Raw genomic sequence first — 17,972 nt, forward strand, 5'->3', positions numbered from 1 at the left:
TAGGGCAGTGTAGTGGTGTTCGGGCAGTGTAGGGGGTCGTGCAGTGGGTGGTGTTTCAGGGTTTTGTGCAGTGGTGTTCTGGCAGTGTAGGGGGTCGTGCTGGGGCAGGTGTTTCAGTGTTTAGGGCAGTGCATTGGTGTTCGGGCAGTGTAGGGAGTCGTGCTGGGGCAGGTGTTTCAGGGTTTAGAGCAGTGCAGTTGTGTTCGGGCACTCTAGGGGGTCGTGCAGGGGCTGGTGATTCAGGGTTTACGGCAGTGTAGTGGTGTTCGGGCAGTGTAGGGTGTCATGCAGGGGGTGGTGTTTCAGGGCTTAGGGCAGTGTTGTGATGTTCGGGCAGTGTAGGGGGTCGTGCTGGGGGTGGTGTTTCAGGGTATACAGCAGTGCAGTGGTGTTTGGGCAGTGTAGGGGGTCATGCAGGGGGTGGTGTTTCAGGGTTTTGGGCAGCGCAGTGGTGTTCGGGCAGTGTAGGGGTTCGTGCTGGGTGGTGGTGTTTCAGGGTTTAGGGCAGTGCAGTGGTGTTCAGGCAGTGTAGGGGGTCGTGCTGGGGGTGGTGTTTTAGGGTTGGTGTTTCAGGGTTTAGGGCAGTGCAGTGGTGTTCGGGCAGTGTATGGTGTATTGCTGGGGTGGTGTTTCAGGGTTTAGGGTGGTGCAGTGATGATCGGGCAGTGTAGGGTGTCTTGTTGGGGTGGTGTTTTAGGGTTTAGGGCAGTGCAGTGGTGTTCGTGCAGTGTAGGGAGTTGTGCTGGGCCTGGTGTTTCGGGGTGTAGGGCAGTGCACTGGTGTTCGGGCAGTGTAGGGAGTCGTGCTGGGGCTGGTGTTTCAGGGTTTAGGGCAGTGCAGTGTTGTTCGGTGGTAGACCTGGCACCTTGGCGTGAGTCTCCCTTCCACTTTTTGTCGCTGTGCCTCGTGTGTTTTTATGGTGTTGGCCACTCAGAGAGCTGTGCCACTGCCAACCAGTGCCACAGTGCAAGTGCTCCCTATGTAAAATGTATATGTTGGTTGGATTCCATGATTGGCTTATTTGGTTTACTATCAGACCCCAGTAAAGTGCACCAGGAGTGCCAAGGCGTGTAAATACAAATACCGCTGGTGGGCTCGCAGCACTGGTTATGCCACCCACAGAAGCGGCCTGGTAAAATGTATCTAAGGTCTGCCAGTGCAGAACCTGCGTGCAGTCCGGTACTGACATGCTGACTGGGCAAGTACACACACTTGCCAGTCCCTACAACCTTCCCTTAACTTCATATTAGTCACCCCTATGGTAGGCCCAAGGGCAGGGTGCATTGTAAGCATAAGGTAGGACAAGCCCAGATGTGTGTGGCATGTCCTAATAGTGAATTACAGCCATTTTCGTTTTTCACTATTGTAAGGCTACCCTGTTCTCATAGGCCAGAATAGGCTGTTAAGATTGTTACATCCTATGATCCTAACATGCCCAGGGAACATGGTAGGAGATCGAGTTTAGTATGCCTGAACTCAGAATAATAAGGTACACCTTTTAGTAAGGTTTATTTTAATATTCCGCGTTTGCAAATGCCGCTTTTAGAAAGCTGGCCTTTGCTTGCCTAACCATTTCAGCCCGCCTCTGCGTGATGTGTATCTGCTGTCTGGCTTGCCTGAGTGACAGGGCTGGGGAAACCCAGATGGGCAGGGCTAGGTAGCCTGGTGGTGAATAGGACGATTGACAGGTAGATGGGTGGGAGGAGCGCACCTGGACTCTGAATAGGACTGTGCTCTGCCACCACAATGCCGGCTCCGCCCCCTGTGGAGCGTCTGATGACTCTGCCCTGCTCCCTGAATGAAGAAGCCTGCGTCGCGTAAACAAAGTGCTCCAGAACTGGACTGAACTAGGCAAGGGCCTCCCTGGCCTGGGAGAACAAAAGAAATGTAGTATAAATGTAGGAGCCCTGCTCCTAAGAAATCAGATCCTGCTACAAGACGAACCTCTGCCTGAGGAGAAGGAACCGGGAAAGCTGTAGGAGGAGTACTGTCCCTGACCTGGGGGATTGGCCTGCAGTGGTTGCCTTGCTTCTGAAGGAGAGGAGAAAGATTGTTGATAAACTTTGCTTCAACTTGTGCTGTTTAAGGTCGCCTAGGGCTTGTGCTGAGCTTGCCCCCTGAACGAAGTCCCAGGACCAGTGGACTTCACCTCCTTTGAGAACCGCCGTTCTCCCCGTGAAGCTGACGCCGAGAGAAGTGGGCGCCTCCCAACTCGGCGCATACTTTCGCAAGCCTGTACCCCCCGGCCCGGCCCAAGCACTGTGACTAAGGCCCTCGAGCCGTAGCTCGAAACGCAAAGGAGGGACTTCGTGACACTTGATTTTCCTCTCTGCATCGTGCCACTTTGCGGGCCCCCCTAACCTTGCTGAGAGCAGGCTGTGGCTCATAGAGTGCTTGGTACGTGGCTCCCCACCGGAGCGTGTTACTGGCTTTGCATCACGCCGAGAACAAAGGCTCCGTCCTCAAAGGTACGGCTCGAACGCCGCGACAAAGAGCCAGCGCACCGTACGTCTGCACCGTCCCCCTGAGCACCGCGACTGAGGCCCCCTTCAAGCCGGAGCTCGCACCGCGATTTAAAGGACATCGCGACGTACACGCATGCTGAGGATTCACTGCACCGTCCCTGACGAACTTCTACAAAGACCAAGGTACTGTGCCCCCTTCACACCGTAAGGTGCACGCGTCACCCGGAGTGTCTGCCGATGCTTGTGAGCCCCGCTCGCAGCCTCTTATCACCGCACGAACCGGCCGACACGCACGAAGCGCTAAGACCTCCTGAACTAAGCTTTAACCAAGAACGCTTTATCTAAATAGTATTGTGGGCCCGTTTTACACGTTATTGGGTCTTGTGATAAGTCTGCTTACATAAAGAAGTATATTTTTGATAACCCAGTGTGGAGTCCATTTGTGGGGGGTGTCATTGAATTGTTTTATGTAGTCACAAATGCTTAACCATTACGCCTGAGATAACGCCTTGTCTGCTCGCGCCAAGCTACCTAGAGGGTGAGCAGGGGTTATTGATAGAGTGTAACCCCTTACCCTGACTGGAGGAAAGGTCCCCTGCTTGGTACAAGTACATACCAGTGCCAACCAGGTAATCTGGATTCTAACATTCGGGCACTGTAGGGGGTCATGCTGGGGCTGGGGTTTCAGGGCTTAGGGCAGTGCAGTGGTGTTCGGGCAGTGTAGGGGGTTGTGCTGGGTCTGGTGTTTCAGGGTTTAGGGCAGTGCAGTGGTGTTCGGGCAGTGTAGGGGGTCGTGCTGGGGCTGGTGTTTTAGGGTCGGTGTTTCAGCGTTCAGGGCAATGCAGTGGTGTTCGGGCAGTGTAGGGGTCATGCTGGGGGTGGTGTTTTAGGGTTTAGGGCAGTGCAGTGGTGTTCGGGCAGTGTAGGGGGTCATGCAGGGGGTGGAGTTTCAGTGTTTAGTGCATTGGTGTTCGGGAAGTGTAGGGCATATTGCTGGGGTGGAGTTTCAGGGTTTAGGGCAGTGCAGTGGTGTTCGGGCAGTGTAGGGGGTCTTGCTGGGGCTCGTGTTTCAGGGTTTAGTGCAGTGCAGTAGTGTTCGGGCAGTGTAGGGTGTCGTGCTGGGGCTGGTGTTTCAGGGTTTAGGGCAGTGCAGTGTTGTTTGGGCAGTGTAAGGGGTCGTGCTGGGGCTGGTGTTTCAGGGCTTAGGGCAGTGTAGTGGTGTTCGGGCAGTGTAGGGGGTCGTGCTGGGGCTGTTATTTCATGGTTTAGGGCAGTGCAGTGTTGTTCGGACAGTGTAGCGGGTCGTGCTGGGGCTGGTGTTTCAGGGATTAGGGCAGTGCAGTGGTGTTCGGGCAGTGTAGGGGGTCGTGCTGGGGCTGGTGTTTCATGGTTTAGGGCAGTGCAGTGGTGTTCGGGCAGTGTAGGGGGCCGTGATAGGGCTGGTGTTTCAGGGTTTAGGGCAGTGCAGTGGTGTTCGGGCAGTGTAAGGGTCGTGCTGGTGCTGGTGTTTCAGGGTTTAGGGCAGTGCAGTTGTGTTCAGACACTGTAGGGGGTCATTATGGGGCTGGTGTTTCTGGGATTAGGGCAGTGCACTGGTGTTTGGGCAGTGTAGGGGGTCATACTGGGGCTGGTGATTCGGGGTTTAGGGCAGCGCAGTGGTGTTCGGGCAGTGTAGGGGGTTGTGCTGGGGCTGGTGTTTCAGGGTTTAGTGCAGTGCAGTGGTGTTCGGGCAGTCTAGGGGGTCTTGCTGGGGGTGGTGTTTCAGGGTTTAGGGCAGTGCAGTGGTGTTCGGGCAGTGTAGGGGGTCTTGCTGGGTGTGGTGTTTAAGGGATTAGGGCAGTGCAGTGGTGTTCGGGCAGTCTACGGGGTCTTGCTGGGAGTGGTGTTTCAGGGTTTAGGGCAGTGGTGTTCGGGCAGCGTAGGTGGTCTTGCTGGGGCTGGTGTTTCAGGGATTAGTGCAGTGCAGTGGTGTTCGGGCAGTCTAGGGGGTCTTGCTGGGAGTGGTGTTTCAGGGTTTAGGGCAGTGCAGTGGTGTTCAGGCAGTGTAGGGGGTCTTGTTGGGGGTAGTGTTTCAGGGATTAGGGCAGTGCAGTGGTGTTTGGGCAGTCTAGCGGGTCTTGCTGGGGGTGGTGTTTCAGGGTTTAGGGCAGTGCAGTGGTGTTTGGGCAGTGTAGGGGGTCGTGCTGGGGCTGGTGTTTCAGGGTTTAGGGCAGTGAAGTGGTGTTCGGGCAGTGTAGGTGGCTGTCCTGGGGCTGTTGTTTCAGGGTTTAGGGCAGTGCACGGGTATTCGGGCACTGTAGGGGTCACGCCGGGGCTGGTAGTTTCAGGGTTTAGGGCAGTGCAGTGGTGTTCAAGCAGTATAGTGTGTCGTTCTGGGGCTGGTGTTTCTGGCTTTAGGGCAGTGCAGTGGTGTTCGGGTAGTGTAGGGGGTCTTATTGGGGGTGGTGTTTCAGGGTTTAGGGCAGTGAAGTTTGAGGAGTGTAGGGGGTCTTGCTGGGGTTGGTGTTTCAGGGTTTAGGGCAGTGATGTTCGGGAATGTGTAAGGGGTCTTGCAGGGGGTGGTGTTTCAGGGTTTAGGGCAGAGCAGTGGTGTTCGGACAGTGTAGGGGGTCATGCTGGGGGTGGTGTTTCAGGGTTTAGGGCAGTGCAGTGGTGTACGGGCAATGTAGGGTGTAGTGCTGGGGCTGGGGTATCAGGGTTTAGAGTAAGGGTGGGCGTAGTTCGCGAAGTAGCACTTCGCGAAGCTACGCAAAGTGAAGTTCGCACTACGCGAGCTACGCGTAGCACTTCGCGAACTGCGAAGTAACATGTTCGCACTGTGCCAGATGTTGTTTTCAATGATTGCACAGTGCGGACAAGCAACCGGCACTGTGCAATCATTGAAAATGGCATCTTGCACAGTGCGAGCTGTAGTTTTCTGCTGCTCGAGTAGATTTTTACTCGAGCTGCAGCTTTCTCAACGCGAACTGGTAGTTTCTCATCGCGAGCGGTCGCGAGCATACGTGACCCCTCGCAATGAGAAACCTGACCTTCTCGCGTTGGGAATCTCGCCGGGAGGTTTATTTTCCATGCTCGCGATCGCGAACAAGGAAAAAGTCTCGCCAGGATGTCATTTTGCTTGCTCGCGGTCGCCAACTTGACGTTGAGGACCGCGAGCAAGCAAAAAATGACCGCAGCACTACGCAACACTACGCTACGCGTGTTCGCACTGTGCTACGTGCAGTTTGCGTAGTGCGAAGTAGCGCGAACTTCGCAAACTACGCGAGCGTAGCGTAGTGCTTCGCCCAGGCCTAGTTTAGAGCAGTGCAGTGGTGTTCGGGCAGCATAGGGGGCCGTGCTGGGGCTGGTGTTTCAGAGTTTAGGGCAGTACAGTGGTGTTTCAGCAGTGTGGGGGGTCGTACTGGGGCTGGTGTTTCAGTGTTTAGGGCAGTGGTGTTCAGACAGTGTAAAGGGTCATGCTGGGGATGATGTTTCAGGATTAAGGGCAGTGCAGTGGTGTTCGGGCAGTGTAGGGGGTTGTGCTGGGGCTGGTGCTTCAGGGTTTAGCTCAGTGCAGTGGTGTTCAGGCAGTGTAGGGGGTAGTGCTGGGGCTGGTGTTTCAGGGTTTAGGGCATTGCAGTGGTGTTCGGGCGGTGTAGGGGGTCGTGCTGGGGCTGGTGTTTTAGGGTTGGTGTTTCAGGGTTGAGGGCAATGCAGTGGTGTTCGGGCAGTGTAGGGGTCATGCTGGGGGTGGTGTTTTAGGGTTTAGGGCAGTGCAGTGGTGTCCGGGCAGTGTAGGGGGTCATGCAGGGGGTGGAGTTTCAGTGTTTAGTGTATTGGTGTTCAGGAAGTGTAGGGCATATTTCTGGGGTGGAGTTTCAGGGTTTAGGGCAGTGCAGTGGTGTTTGGGCAGTGTAGGGGGTCTTGCTGGGACTCGTGTTTCAGGGTTTAGTGCAGTTCAGTAGTGTTCGGGCAGTGTAGGATGTCGTGCTGGGGCTGGTGTTTCAGGGTTTAGGTCAGTGCAGTGTTGTTCGGGCAGAGTAAGGGGTCATGCTGGGGCTGGTGTTTCAGGGCTTAGGGCAGTGCAGTGGTGTTCGGGCAGTGTAGGGGGTCGTGCTGGGGCTGGTATTTCATGGTTTAGGGCAGTGCAGTGTTGTTCGGGCAGTGTAGCGGGTCGTGCTGGGGCTGGTGTTTCAGGGATTAGGGCAGTGCAGTTGTGTTCGGACACTGTAGGGGGTCATTATGGGGCTGGTGTTTCTGGGATTAGGGCAGTGCACTGGTGTTCGGGCAATGTAGGGGGTCATACTGGGGCTGGTGTTTCAGGGTTTAGGTCAGTGCATTGGTATTCAGGCAGTGTAGCGGGTCGTGCTGGGGGTAGTGTTTTAGGATTTAGGGCAGCGCAGTGGTGTTCGGGCAGTGTAGGGGGTTGTGCTGGGGCTGGTGTTTCAGGGTTTAGTGCAGTGCAGTGTTGTTCGGGCAGTCTAGAGGGTCTTGCTGGGGGTGGTGTTTCAGCGTTTATGGCAGTGCATTGGTGTTCGGGCAGTGTAGGGGGTCTTGCTGGGTGTGGTGTTTAAGGGATTAGGGCAGTGCAGTGGTGTTTGGGCAGTCTAGGGGGTCTTGCTGGGAGTGGTGTTTCAGGGTTTAGGGCAGTGGTGTTCGGGCAGCGTAGGTGGTCTTGCTGGGGCTGGTGTTTCAGGGATTAGGGCAGTGCTGTGGTGTTTGGGCAGTCTAGGGGGTCTTGCTGGGGGTGGTCTTTCAGGGTTTAGGGCAGCGCAGTGGTGTTCTGGCAGTGTAGGGGGTCGTGCTGGGGCTGGTGTTTCAGAGTTTAGGGCAGTGAAGTGGTGATCGGGCAGTGTAGGTGGCTGTGCTGGGGCTGTTGTTTCAGGGTTTAGGGCAGTGCACGGGTGTTCGGGCACTGTAGGGGTTGCGCTGGGGCTGGTGTTTCAGGGTTTAGGGGAGTGCAGTGGTGTTCGTGCAGTATAGTGGGTCGTTCTGGGGCTAGTGTTTCTGGGTTTAGGGCAGTGCAGTGGTGTTCGGTATTGTAGGGGGTATTGCTGGTGGTGGTGTTTCAGGGTTTAGGGCAGTGATGTTTGGGGAGTGTAGGGGGTCTTGCTGGGGTTGGTGTTTCAGGGTTTAGGGCAGTGATGTTCAGGGAGTGTAAGGGGTCTTGCAGGGGGTGGTGTTTCATGGTTTAGGGCAGTGCAGTGGTGTTCGGGCAGTGTAGGGGGTCATGCTGGGGGTGGTGTTTCAGGGTTTAGGGCAGTGCAGTGGTGTACGGGCAATGTAGGGGGTTGTGCAGGGGGTGGTGTTTCATGGTTTAGGGCAGTGCAGTGGTGTTCGGGCAGTGTAGGGTGTAGTGCTGGGGCTGGGGTTTCAGGGTTTAGGGCATTGCAGTGGTGTTCGGGCAGTATAGGGGGCCGTGCTGGGGCTGGTGTTTCAGGGTTTAGGGCAGTACAGTGGTGTTTCGGCAGTGTAGGGGGTCGTACTGGGGCTGGTGTTTCAGTGTTTAGGGCAGTGGTGTTCAGACAGTGTAAAGGGTCATGCTGGGGATGATGTTTCAGGATTACGGGCAGTGCAGTGGTGTTTGGGCAGTGTAGGGGGTCGTGCTGGGGCTGGTGCTTCAGGGTTTAGCTCAGTGCAGTGGCGTTCAGGCAGTGTAGGGGGTAGTGCTGGGGCTGGTGTTTCAGGGTTTAGGGCATTGCAGTGGTGTTTGGGCAGTGTAGGGGGTCGTGCTGGGGCTGGTGTTTTAGGGTTGGTGTTTCAGGGTTGAGGGCAATGCAGTGGTGTTCGGGCAGTGTAGGGGTCATGCTGGGGGTGGTGTTTTAGGGTTTAGGGCAGTGCAGTGGTGTTCGGGCAGTGTAGGGGGTCATGCAGGGGGTGGAGTTTCAGTGTTTAGTGCATTGGTGTTCGGGAAGTGTAGGGCATATTGCTGGGGTGGAGTTTCAGGGTTTAGGGCAGTGCAGTGGTGTTCGGGCAGTGTAGGGGGTCTTGCTGGGGCTCGTGTTTCAGGGTTTAGTGCAGTGCAGTAGTGTTCGGGCAGTGTAGGGTGTCGTGCTGGGGCTGGTGTTTCAGGGTTTAGGGCAGTGCAGTGTTGTTCGGGCAGTGTAAGGGGTCGTGCTGGGGCTGGTGTTTCAGGGCTTAGGGCAGTGTAGTGGTGTTCGGGCAGTGTAGGGGGTCGTGCTGGGGCTGTTATTTCATGGTTTAGGGCAGTGCAGTGTTGTTCGGGCAGTGTAGCGGGTCGTGCTGGGGCTGGTGTTTCAGGGATTAGGGCAGTGCAGTGGTGTTCGGGCAGTGTAGGGGGTCGTGCTGGGGCTGGTGTTTCATGGTTTAGGGCAGTGCAGTGGTGTTCGGGCAGTGTAGGGGGCCGTGATAGGGCTGGTGTTTCAGGGTTTAGGGCAGTGCAGTGGTGTTCGGGCAGTGTAAGGGTCGTGCTGGTGCTGGTGTTTCAGGGTTTAGGGCAGTGCAGTTGTGTTCAGACACTGTAGGGGGTCATTATGGGGCTGGTGTTTCTGGGATTAGGGCAGTGCACTGGTGTTTGGGCAGTGTAGGGGGTCATACTGGGGCTGGTGATTCGGGGTTTAGGGCAGCGCAGTGGTGTTCGGGCAGTGTAGGGGGTTGTGCTGGGGCTGGTGTTTCAGGGTTTAGTGCAGTGCAGTGGTGTTCGGGCAGTCTAGGGGGTCTTGCTGGGGGTGGTGTTTCAGGGTTTAGGGCAGTGCAGTGGTGTTCGGGCAGTGTAGGGGGTCTTGCTGGGTGTGGTGTTTAAGGGATTAGGGCAGTGCAGTGGTGTTCGGGCAGTCTACGGGGTCTTGCTGGGAGTGGTGTTTCAGGGTTTAGGGCAGTGGTGTTCGGGCAGCGTAGGTGGTCTTGCTGGGGCTGGTGTTTCAGGGATTAGGGCAGTGCAGTGGTGTTCGGGCAGTCTAGGGGGTCTTGCTGGGAGTGGTGTTTCAGGGTTTAGGGCAGTGCAGTGGTGTTCAGGCAGTGTAGGGGGTCTTGTTGGGGGTGGTGTTTCAGGGATTAGGGCAGTGCAGTGGTGTTTGGGCAGTCTAGGGGGTCTTGCTGGGGGTGGTGTTTCAGGGTTTAGGGCAGTGCAGTGGTGTTTGGGCAGTGTAGGGGGTCATGCTGGGGCTGGTGTTTTAGGGTTTAGGGCAGTGAAGTGGTGTTCGGGCAGTGTAGGTGGCTGTCCTGGGGCTGTTGTTTCAGGGTTTAGGGCAGTGCACGGGTATTCGGGCACTGTAGGGGTCACGCCGGGGCTGGTAGTTTCAGGGTTTAGGGCAGTGCAGTGGTGTTCAAGCAGTATAGTGTGTCGTTCTGGGGCTGGTGTTTCTGGCTTTAGGGCAGTGCAGTGGTGTTCGGGTAGTGTAGGGGGTCTTATTGGGGGTGGTGTTTCAGGGTTTAGGGCAGTGAAGTTTGAGGAGTGTAGGGGGTCTTGCTGGGGTTGGTTTTTCAGGGTTTAGGGCAGTGATGTTCGGGAATGTGTAAGGGGTCTTGCAGGGGGTGGTGTTTCAGGGTTTAGGGCAGAGCAGTGGTGTTCGGACAGTGTAGGGGGTCATGCTGGGGGTGGTGTTTCAGGGTTTAGGGCAGTGCAGTGGTGTACGGGCAATGTAGGGTGTAGTGCTGGGGCTGGGGTATCAGGGTTTAGGGCAGTGCAGTGGTGTTCGGGCAGTATAGGGGGCCCTGCTGGGGCTGGTGTTTCAGAGTTTAGGGCAGTACAGTGGTGTTTCAGCAGTGTAGGGGGTCGTACTGGGGCTGGTGTTTCAGTGTTTAGGGCAGTGGTGTTCAGACAGTGTAAAGGGTCGTGCTGGGGATGATGTTTCAGGATTAAGGGCAGTGCAGTGGTGTTCGGGCAGTGTAGGGGGTTGTGCTGGGGCTGGTGCTTCAGGGTTTAGCTCAGTGCAGTGGTGTTCAGGCAGTGTAGGGGGTAGTGCTGGGGCTGGTGTTTCAGGGTTTAGGGCATTGCAGTGGTGTTCGGGCAGTGTAGGGGGTCGTGCTGGGGCTGGTGTTTTAGGGTTGGTGTTTCAGGGTTGAGGGCAATGCAGTGGTGTTCGGGCAGTGTAGGGGTCATGCTGGGGGTGGTGTTTTAGGGTTTAGGGCAGTGCAGTGGTGTCCGGGCAGTGTAGGGGGTCATGCAGGGGGTGGAGTTTCAGTGTTTAGTGCATTGGTGTTCAGGAAGTGTAGGGCAAATTTCTGGGGTGGAGTTTCAGGGTTTAGGGCAGTGCAGTGGTGTTTGGGCAGTGTAGGGGGTCTTGCTGGGACTCGTGTTTCAGGGTTTAGTGCAGTTCAGTAGTGTTCGGGCAGTGTAGGATGTCGTGCTGGGGCTGGTGTTTCAGGGTTTAGGTCAGTGCAGTGTTGTTCGGGCAGAGTAAGGGGTCATGCTGGGGCTGGTGTTTCAGGGCTTAGGGCAGTGCAGTGGTGTTCGGGCAGTGTAGGGGGTCGTGCTGGGGCTGGTATTTCATGGTTTAGGGCAGTGCAGTGTTGTTCGGGCAGTGTAGCGGGTCGTGCTGGGGCTGGTGTTTCAGGGATTAGGGCAGTGCAGTTGTGTTCGGACACTGTAGGGGGTCATTATGGGGCTGGTGTTTCTGGGATTAGGGCAGTGCACTGGTGTTCGGGCAGTGTAGGGGGTCATACTGGGGCTGGTGTTTCAGGGTTTAGGTCAGTGCATTGGTATTCAGGCAGTGTAGCGGGTCGTGCTGGGGGTAGTGTTTTAGGATTTAGGGCAGCGCAGTGGTGTTCGGGCAGTGTAGGGGGTTGTGCTGGGGCTGGTGTTTCAGGGTTTAGTGCAGTGCAGTGTTGTTCGGGCAGTCTAGAGGGTCTTGCTGGGGGTGGTGTTTCAGGGTTTATGGCAGTGCAGTGGTGTTCGGGCAGTGTAGGGGGTCTTGCTGGGTGTGGTGTTTAAGGGATTAGGGCAGTGCAGTGGTGTTTGGGCAGTCTAGGGGGTCTTGCTGGGAGTGGTGTTTCAGGGTTTAGGGCAGTGGTGTTCGGGCAGCGTAGGTGGTCTTGCTGGGGCTGGTGTTTCAGGGATTAGGGCAGTGCAGTGGTGTTTGGGCAGTCTAGGGGGTCTTGCTGGGGGTGGTGTTTCAGGGTTTAGGGCAGCGCAGTGGTGTTCTGGCAGTGTAGGGGGTCGTGCTGGGGCTGGTGTTTCAGAGTTTAGGGCAGTGAAGTGGTGATCGGGCAGTGTAGGTGGCTGTGCTGGGGCTGTTGTTTCAGGGTTTAGGGCAGTGCACGGGTGTTCGGGCACTGTAGGGGTTGCGCTGGGGCTGGTGTTTCAGGGTTTAGGGGAGTGCAGTGGTGTTCGTGCAGTATAGTGGGTCGATCTGGGGCTAGTGTTTCTGGGTTTAGGGCAGTGCAGTGGTGTTCGGTATTGTAGGGGGTATTGCTGGTGGTGGTGTTTCAGGGTTTAGGGCAGTGATGTTTGGGGAGTGTAGGGGGTCTTGCTGGGGTTGGTGTTTCAGGGTTTAGGGCAGTGATGTTCAGGGAGTGTAAGGGGTCTTGCAGGGGGTGGTGTTTCAGGGTTTAGGGCAGAGCAGTGGTGTTCGGACAGTGTAGGGGGTCATGCTGGGGGTGGTGTTTCAGGGTTTAGGGCAGTGCAGTGGTGTACGGGCAATGTAGGGGGTTGTGCAGGGGGTGGTGTTTCATGGTTTAGGGCAGTGCAGTGGTGTTCGGGCAGTGTAGGGTGTAGAGCTGGGGCTGGGGTTTCAGGGTTTAGGGCATTGCAGTGGTGTTCGGGCAGTATAGGGGGCCGTGCTGGGGCTGGTGTTTCAGGGTTTAGGGCAGTACAGTGGTGTTTCGGCAGTGTAGGGGGTCGTACTGGGGCTGGTGTTTCAGTGTTTAGGGCAGTGGTGTTCAGACAGTGTAAAGGGTCATGCTGGGGATGATGTTTCAGGATTACGGGCAGTGCAGTGGTGTTCAGGCAGTGTAGGGGGTCGTGCTGGGGCTGGTGCTTCAGGGTTTAGCTCAGTGCAGTGGCGTTCAGGCAGTGTAGGGGGTAGTGCTGGGGCTGGTGTTTCAGGGTTTAGGGCATTGCAGTGGTGTTCGGTCAGTGTAGGGGGTCGTGCTGGGGCTGGTGTTTTAGGGTTGGTGTTTCAGGGTTGAGGGCAATGCAGTGGTGTTCGGGCAGTGTAGGGGTCATGCTGGGGGTGGTGTTTTAGGGTTTAGGGCAGTGCAGTGGTGTTCGGGCAGTGTAGGGGGTCATGCAGGGGGTGGAGTTTCAGTGTTTAGTGCATTGGTGTTCGGGAAGTGTAGGGCATATTGCTGGGGTGGAGTTTCAGGGTTTAGGGCAGTGCAGTGGTGTTCGGGCAGTGTAGGGGGTCTTGCTGGGGCTCGTGTTTCAGGGTTTAGTGCAGTGCAGTAGTGTTCGGGCAGTGTAGGGTGTCGTGCTGGGGCTGGTGTTTCAGTGTTTAGGGCAGTGCAGTTTTGTTCGGGCAGTGTAAGGGGTCATGCTGGGGCTGGTGTTTCAGGGCTTAGGGCAGTGTAGTGGTGTTCGGGCAGTGTAGGGGGTCGTGCTGGGGCTGGTATTTCATGGTTTAGGGCAGTGCAGTGTTGTTCGGGCAGTGTAGCGGGTCGTGCTGGGGCTGGTGTTTCAGGGATTAGGGCAGTGCAGTGGTGTTCGGGCAGTGTAGGGGGTCGTGCTGGGGCTGGTGTTTCATGGTTTAGGGCAGTGCAGTGGTGTTCGGGCAGTGTAGGGGGCCGTGATAGGGCTGGTGTTTCAGGGTTTAAGGCAGTGCAGTGGTGTTCGGGCAGTGTAAGGGTCGTGCTGGTGCTGGTGTTTCAGGGTTTAGGGCAGTGCAGTTGTGTTCAGACACTGTAGGGGGTCATTATGGGGCTGGTGTTTCTGGGATTAGGGCAGTGCACTGGTGTTTGGGCAGTGTAGGGGGTCATACTGGGGCTGGTGTTTCGGGGTTTAGGGCAGCGCAGTGGTGTTCGGGCAGTGTAGGGGGTTGTGCTGGGGCTGGTGTTTCAGGGTTTAGTGCAGTGCAGTGGTGTTCGGGCAGTCTAGGGGGTCTTGCTGGGGGTGGTGTTTCAGGGTTTAGGGCAGTGCAGTGGTGTTCGGGCAGTGTAGGGGGTCTTGCTGGGTGTGGTGTTTAAGGGATTAGGGCAGTGCAGTGGTGTTCGGGCAGTCTACGGGGTCTTGCTGGGAGTGGTGTTTCAGGGTTTAGGGCAGTGGTGTTCGGGCAGCGTAGGTGGTCTTGCTGGGGCTGGTGTTTCAGGGATTAGGGCAGTGCAGTGGTGTTCGGGCAGTCTAGGGGGTCTTGCTGGGAGTGGTGTTTCAGGGTTTAGGGCAGTGCAGTGGTGTTCAGGCAGTGTAGGGGGTCTTGCTGGGGGTGGTGTTTCAGGGATTAGGGCAGTGCAGTGGTGTTTGGGCAGTCTAGGGGGTCTTGCTGGGGTAGTGTTTCAGGGTTTAGGGCAGTGCAGTGGTGTTTGGGCAGTGTAGGGGGTCGTGCTGGGGCTGGTGTTTCAGGGTTTAGGGCAGTGAAGTGGTGTTCGGGCAGTGTAGGTGGCTGTCCTGGGGCTGTTGTTTCAGGGTTTAGGGCAGTGCACGGGTGTTCGGGCACTGTAGGGGTCACGCTGGGGCTAGTAGTTTCAGGGTTTAGGGCAGTGCAGTGGTGTTCGTGCAGTATAGTGTGTCGTTCTGGGGCTGGTGTTTCTGGCTTTAGGGCAGTGCAGTGGTGTTCGGGTAGTGTAGGGGGTCTTGCTGGGGGTGGTGTTTCAGGGTTTAGGGCAGTGAAGTTTGGGGAGTGTAGGGGGGTCTTGCTGGGGTTGGTGTTTCAGGGTTTAGGGCAGTGATGTTCGGGGAGTGTAAGGGGTCTTGCAGGGGGTGGTGTTTCAGGGTTTAGGGCAGAGCAGTGGTGTTCGGACAGTGTAGGGGGTCATGCTGGGGGTGGTGTTTCAGGGTTTAGGGCAGTGCAGTGGTGTACGGGCAATGTAGGGTGTAGTGCTGGGGCTGGGGTTTCAGGGTTTAGAGCAGTGCAGTGGTGTTCGGGCAGTATAGGGGGCCGTGCTGGGGCTGGTGTTTCAGAGTTTAGGGCAGTACAGTGGTGTTTCGGCAGTGTAGGGGGTCGTACTGGGGCTGGTGTTTCAGTGTTTAGGGCAGTGGTGTTCAGACAGTGTAAAGGGTCGTGCTGGGGATGATGTTTCAGGATTAAGGGCAGTGGAGTGGTGTTCGGGCAGTGTAGGGGGTCGTGCTGGGGCTGGTGCTTCAGGGTTTAGCTCAGTGCAGTGGTGTTCAGGCAGTGTAGGGGGTAGTGCTGGGGCTGGTGTTTTAGGGTTGGTGTTTCAGGGTTTAGGGCAATGCAGTGGTGTTCGAGCAGTGTAGGGGTCATGCTGGGGCTGGTGTTTTAGGGTTGGTGTTTCAGGGTTGAGGGCAATGCAGTGGTGTTCGAGCTTTGTAGGGGTCATGCTGGGGGTGGTGTTTTAGGGTTTAGGGCAGTGCAGTGGTGTCCGGGCAGTGTAGGGGGTCATGCAGGGGGTGGAGTTTCAGTGTTTAGTGCATTGGTGTTCAGGAAGTGTAGGGCATATTGCTGGGGTGGAGTTTCAGGGTTTAGGGCAGTGCAGTGGTGTTTGGGCAGTGTAGGGGGTCTTGCTGGGGCTCGTGTTTCAGGGTTTAGTGCAGTGCAGTAGTGTTCGGGCAGTGTAGGATGTCGTGCTGGGGCTGGTGTTTCAGGGTTTAGGTCAGTGCAGTGTTGTTCGGGCAGTGTAAGGGGTCATGCTGGGGCTGGTGTTTCAGGGCTTAGGGCAGTGCAGTGGTGTTCGGGCAGTGTAGGGGGTCGTGCTGGGGCCGGTATTTCATGGTTTAGGGCAGTGCAGTGTTGTTCGGGCAGTGTCGCGGGTCGTGCTGGGGCTTGTGTTTCAGGGATTAGGGCAGTGCAGTTGTGTTCGGACACTGTAGAGGGTCATTATGGGGCTGGTGTTTCTGGGATTAGGGCAGTGCACTGGTGTTCGGGCAGTGTAGGGGGTCATACTGGGGCTGGATGTTCAGGGTTTAGGTCAGTGCATTGGTATTCAGGCAGTGGAGCGGGACGTGCTGGGGGTGGTGTTTTAGGATTTAGGGCAGCGCAGTGGTGTTCGGGCAGTGTAGGGGGTTGTGCTGGGGCTTGTGTTTCAGGGTTTAGTGCAGTGCAGTGTTGTTCGGGCAGTCTAGAGGGTCTTGCTGGGGGTGGTGTTTCAGGGTTTATGGCAGTGCAGTGGTGTTCGGGCAGTGTAGGGGGTCTTGCTGGGTGTGGTGTTTAAGGGATTAGGGCAGTGCAGTGGTGTTCGGGCAGTCTAGGTGGTCTTGCTGGGAGTGGTGTTTCAGGGTTTAGGGCAGTGGTGTTCGGGCAGCGTAGGTGGTCTTGCTGGGGCTGGTGTTTCAGGGATTAGGGCAGTGCAGTGGTGTTTGGGCAGTCTAGGGGGTCTTGCTGGGGGTGGTGTTTCAGGGTTTAGGGCAGTGCAGTGGTGTTCAGGCAGTGTAGGGGGTCTTGCTGGGGGTGGTGTTTCAGGGATTAGGGCAGTGCAGTGGTGTTTGGGCAGTCTAGGGGGTCTTGCTGGGGGTGGTGTTTCAGGGTTTAGGGCAGTGCAGTGGTGTTTGGGCAGTGTAGGGGGTCGTGCTGGGGCTGGTGTTTCAGGGTTTAGGGCAGTGAAGTGGTGTTCGGGCAGTGTAGGTGGCTGTCCTGGGGCTGTTGTATCAGGGTTTAGGGCAGTGCACGGGTGTTCGGGCACTGTAGGGGTCACGCTGGGGCTGGTAGTTTCAGGGTTTAGGGCAGTGCAGTGGTGTTCGTGCAGTATAGTGTGTCGTTCTGGGGCTGGTGTTTCTGGCTTTAGGGCAGTGCAGTGGTGTTCGGGCAGTGTAGGGGGTAGTGCTGGGGCTGGTGTTTCAGGGTTTAGGGCATTGCAGTGGTGTTCGGGCAGTGTAGGGGGTCGTGCTGGGGCTGGTGTTTTAGGGTTGGTGTTTCAGGGTTGAGGGCAATGCAGTGGTGTTCGGGCAGTGTAGGGGTCATGCTGGGGGTGGTGTTTTAGGGTTTAGGGCAGTGCAGTGGTGTCCGGGCAGTGTAGGGGGTCATGCAGGGGGTGGAGTTTCAGTGTTTAGTGCATTGGTGTTCAGGAAGTGTAGGGCATATTGCGGGGGTGGAGTTTCAGGGTTTAGGGCAGTGCAGTGGTGTTTGGGCAGTGTAGGGGGTCTTGCTGGGGCTCGTGTTTCAGGGTTTAGTGCAGTGCAGTAGTGTTCGGGCAGTGTAGGATGTCGTGCTGGGGCTGGTGTTTCAGGGTTTAGGTCAGTGCAGTGTTGTTCGGGCAGTGTAAGGGGTCATGCTGGGGCTGGTGTTTCAGGGCTTAGGGCAGTGCAGTGGTGTTCGGGGCAGTGGAGGGGGTCGTGCTGGGGCCGGTATTTCATGGTTTAGGGCAGTGCAGTGTTGTTCGGGCAGTGTCGCGGGTCGTGCTGGGGCTGGTGTTTCAGGGATTAGGGCAGTGCAGTTGTGTTCGGACACTGTAGAGGGTCATTATGGGGCTGGTGTTTCTGGGATTAGGGCAGTGCACTGGTGTTCGGGCAGTGTAGGGGGTCATACTGGGGCTGGATGTTCAGGGTTTAGGTCAGTGCATTGGTATTCAGGCAGTGGAGCGGGACGTGCTGGGGGTGGTGTTTTAGGATTTAGGGCAGCGCAGTGGTGTTCGGGCAGTGTAGGGGGTTGTGCTGGGGCTTGTGTTTCAGGGTTTAGTGCAGTGCAGTGTTGTTCGGGCAGTCTAGAGGGTCTTGCTGGGGGTGGTGTTTCAGGGTTTATGGCAGTGCAGTGGTGTTCGGGCAGTGTAGGGGGTCTTGCTGGGTGTGGTGTTTAAGGGATTAGGGCAGTGCAGTGGTGTTCGGGCAGTCTAGGTGGTCTTGCTGGGAGTGGTGTTTCAGGGTTTAGGGCAGTGGTGTTCGGGCAGCGTAGGTGGTCTTGCTGGGGCTGGTGTTTCAGGGATTAGGGCAGTGCAGTGGTGTTTGGGCAGTCTAGGGGGTCTTGCTGGGGGTGGTGTTTCAGGGTTTAGGGCAGTGCAGTGGTGTTCAGGCAGTGTAGGGGGTCTTGCTGGGGGTGGTGTTTCAGGGATTAGGGCAGTGCAGTGGTGTTTGGGCAGTCTAGGGGGTCTTGCTGGGGGTGGTGTTTCAGGGTTTAGGGCAGTGCAGTGGTGTTTGGGCAGTGTAGGGGGTCGTGCTGGGGCTGGTGTTTCAGGGTTTAGGGCAGTGAAGTGGTGTTCGGGCAGTGTAGGTGGCTGTCCTGGGGCTGTTGTATCAGGGTTTAGGGCAGTGCACGGGTGTTCGGGCACTGTAGGGGTCACGCTGGGGCTGGTAGTTTCAGGGTTTAGGGCAGTGCAGTGGTGTTCGTGCAGTATAGTGTGTCGTTCTGGGGCTGGTGTTTCTGGCTTTAGGGCAGTGCAGTGGTGTTCGGGTAGTGTAGGGGGTCTTGCTGGGGGTGGTGTTTCAGGGTTTAGGGCAGTGAAGTTTGGGGAGTGTAGGGGGTCTTGCTGGGGTTGGTGTTTCAGGGTTTAGGGCAGTGATGTTCGGGGAGTGTAAGGGGTCTTGCA

The sequence above is a fragment of the Triturus cristatus genome, chromosome 1_1 (assembly GCF_964204655.1).
Source record: "Triturus cristatus chromosome 1_1, aTriCri1.1, whole genome shotgun sequence".
NCBI lineage: Eukaryota > Metazoa > Chordata > Amphibia > Caudata > Salamandridae > Triturus > Triturus cristatus.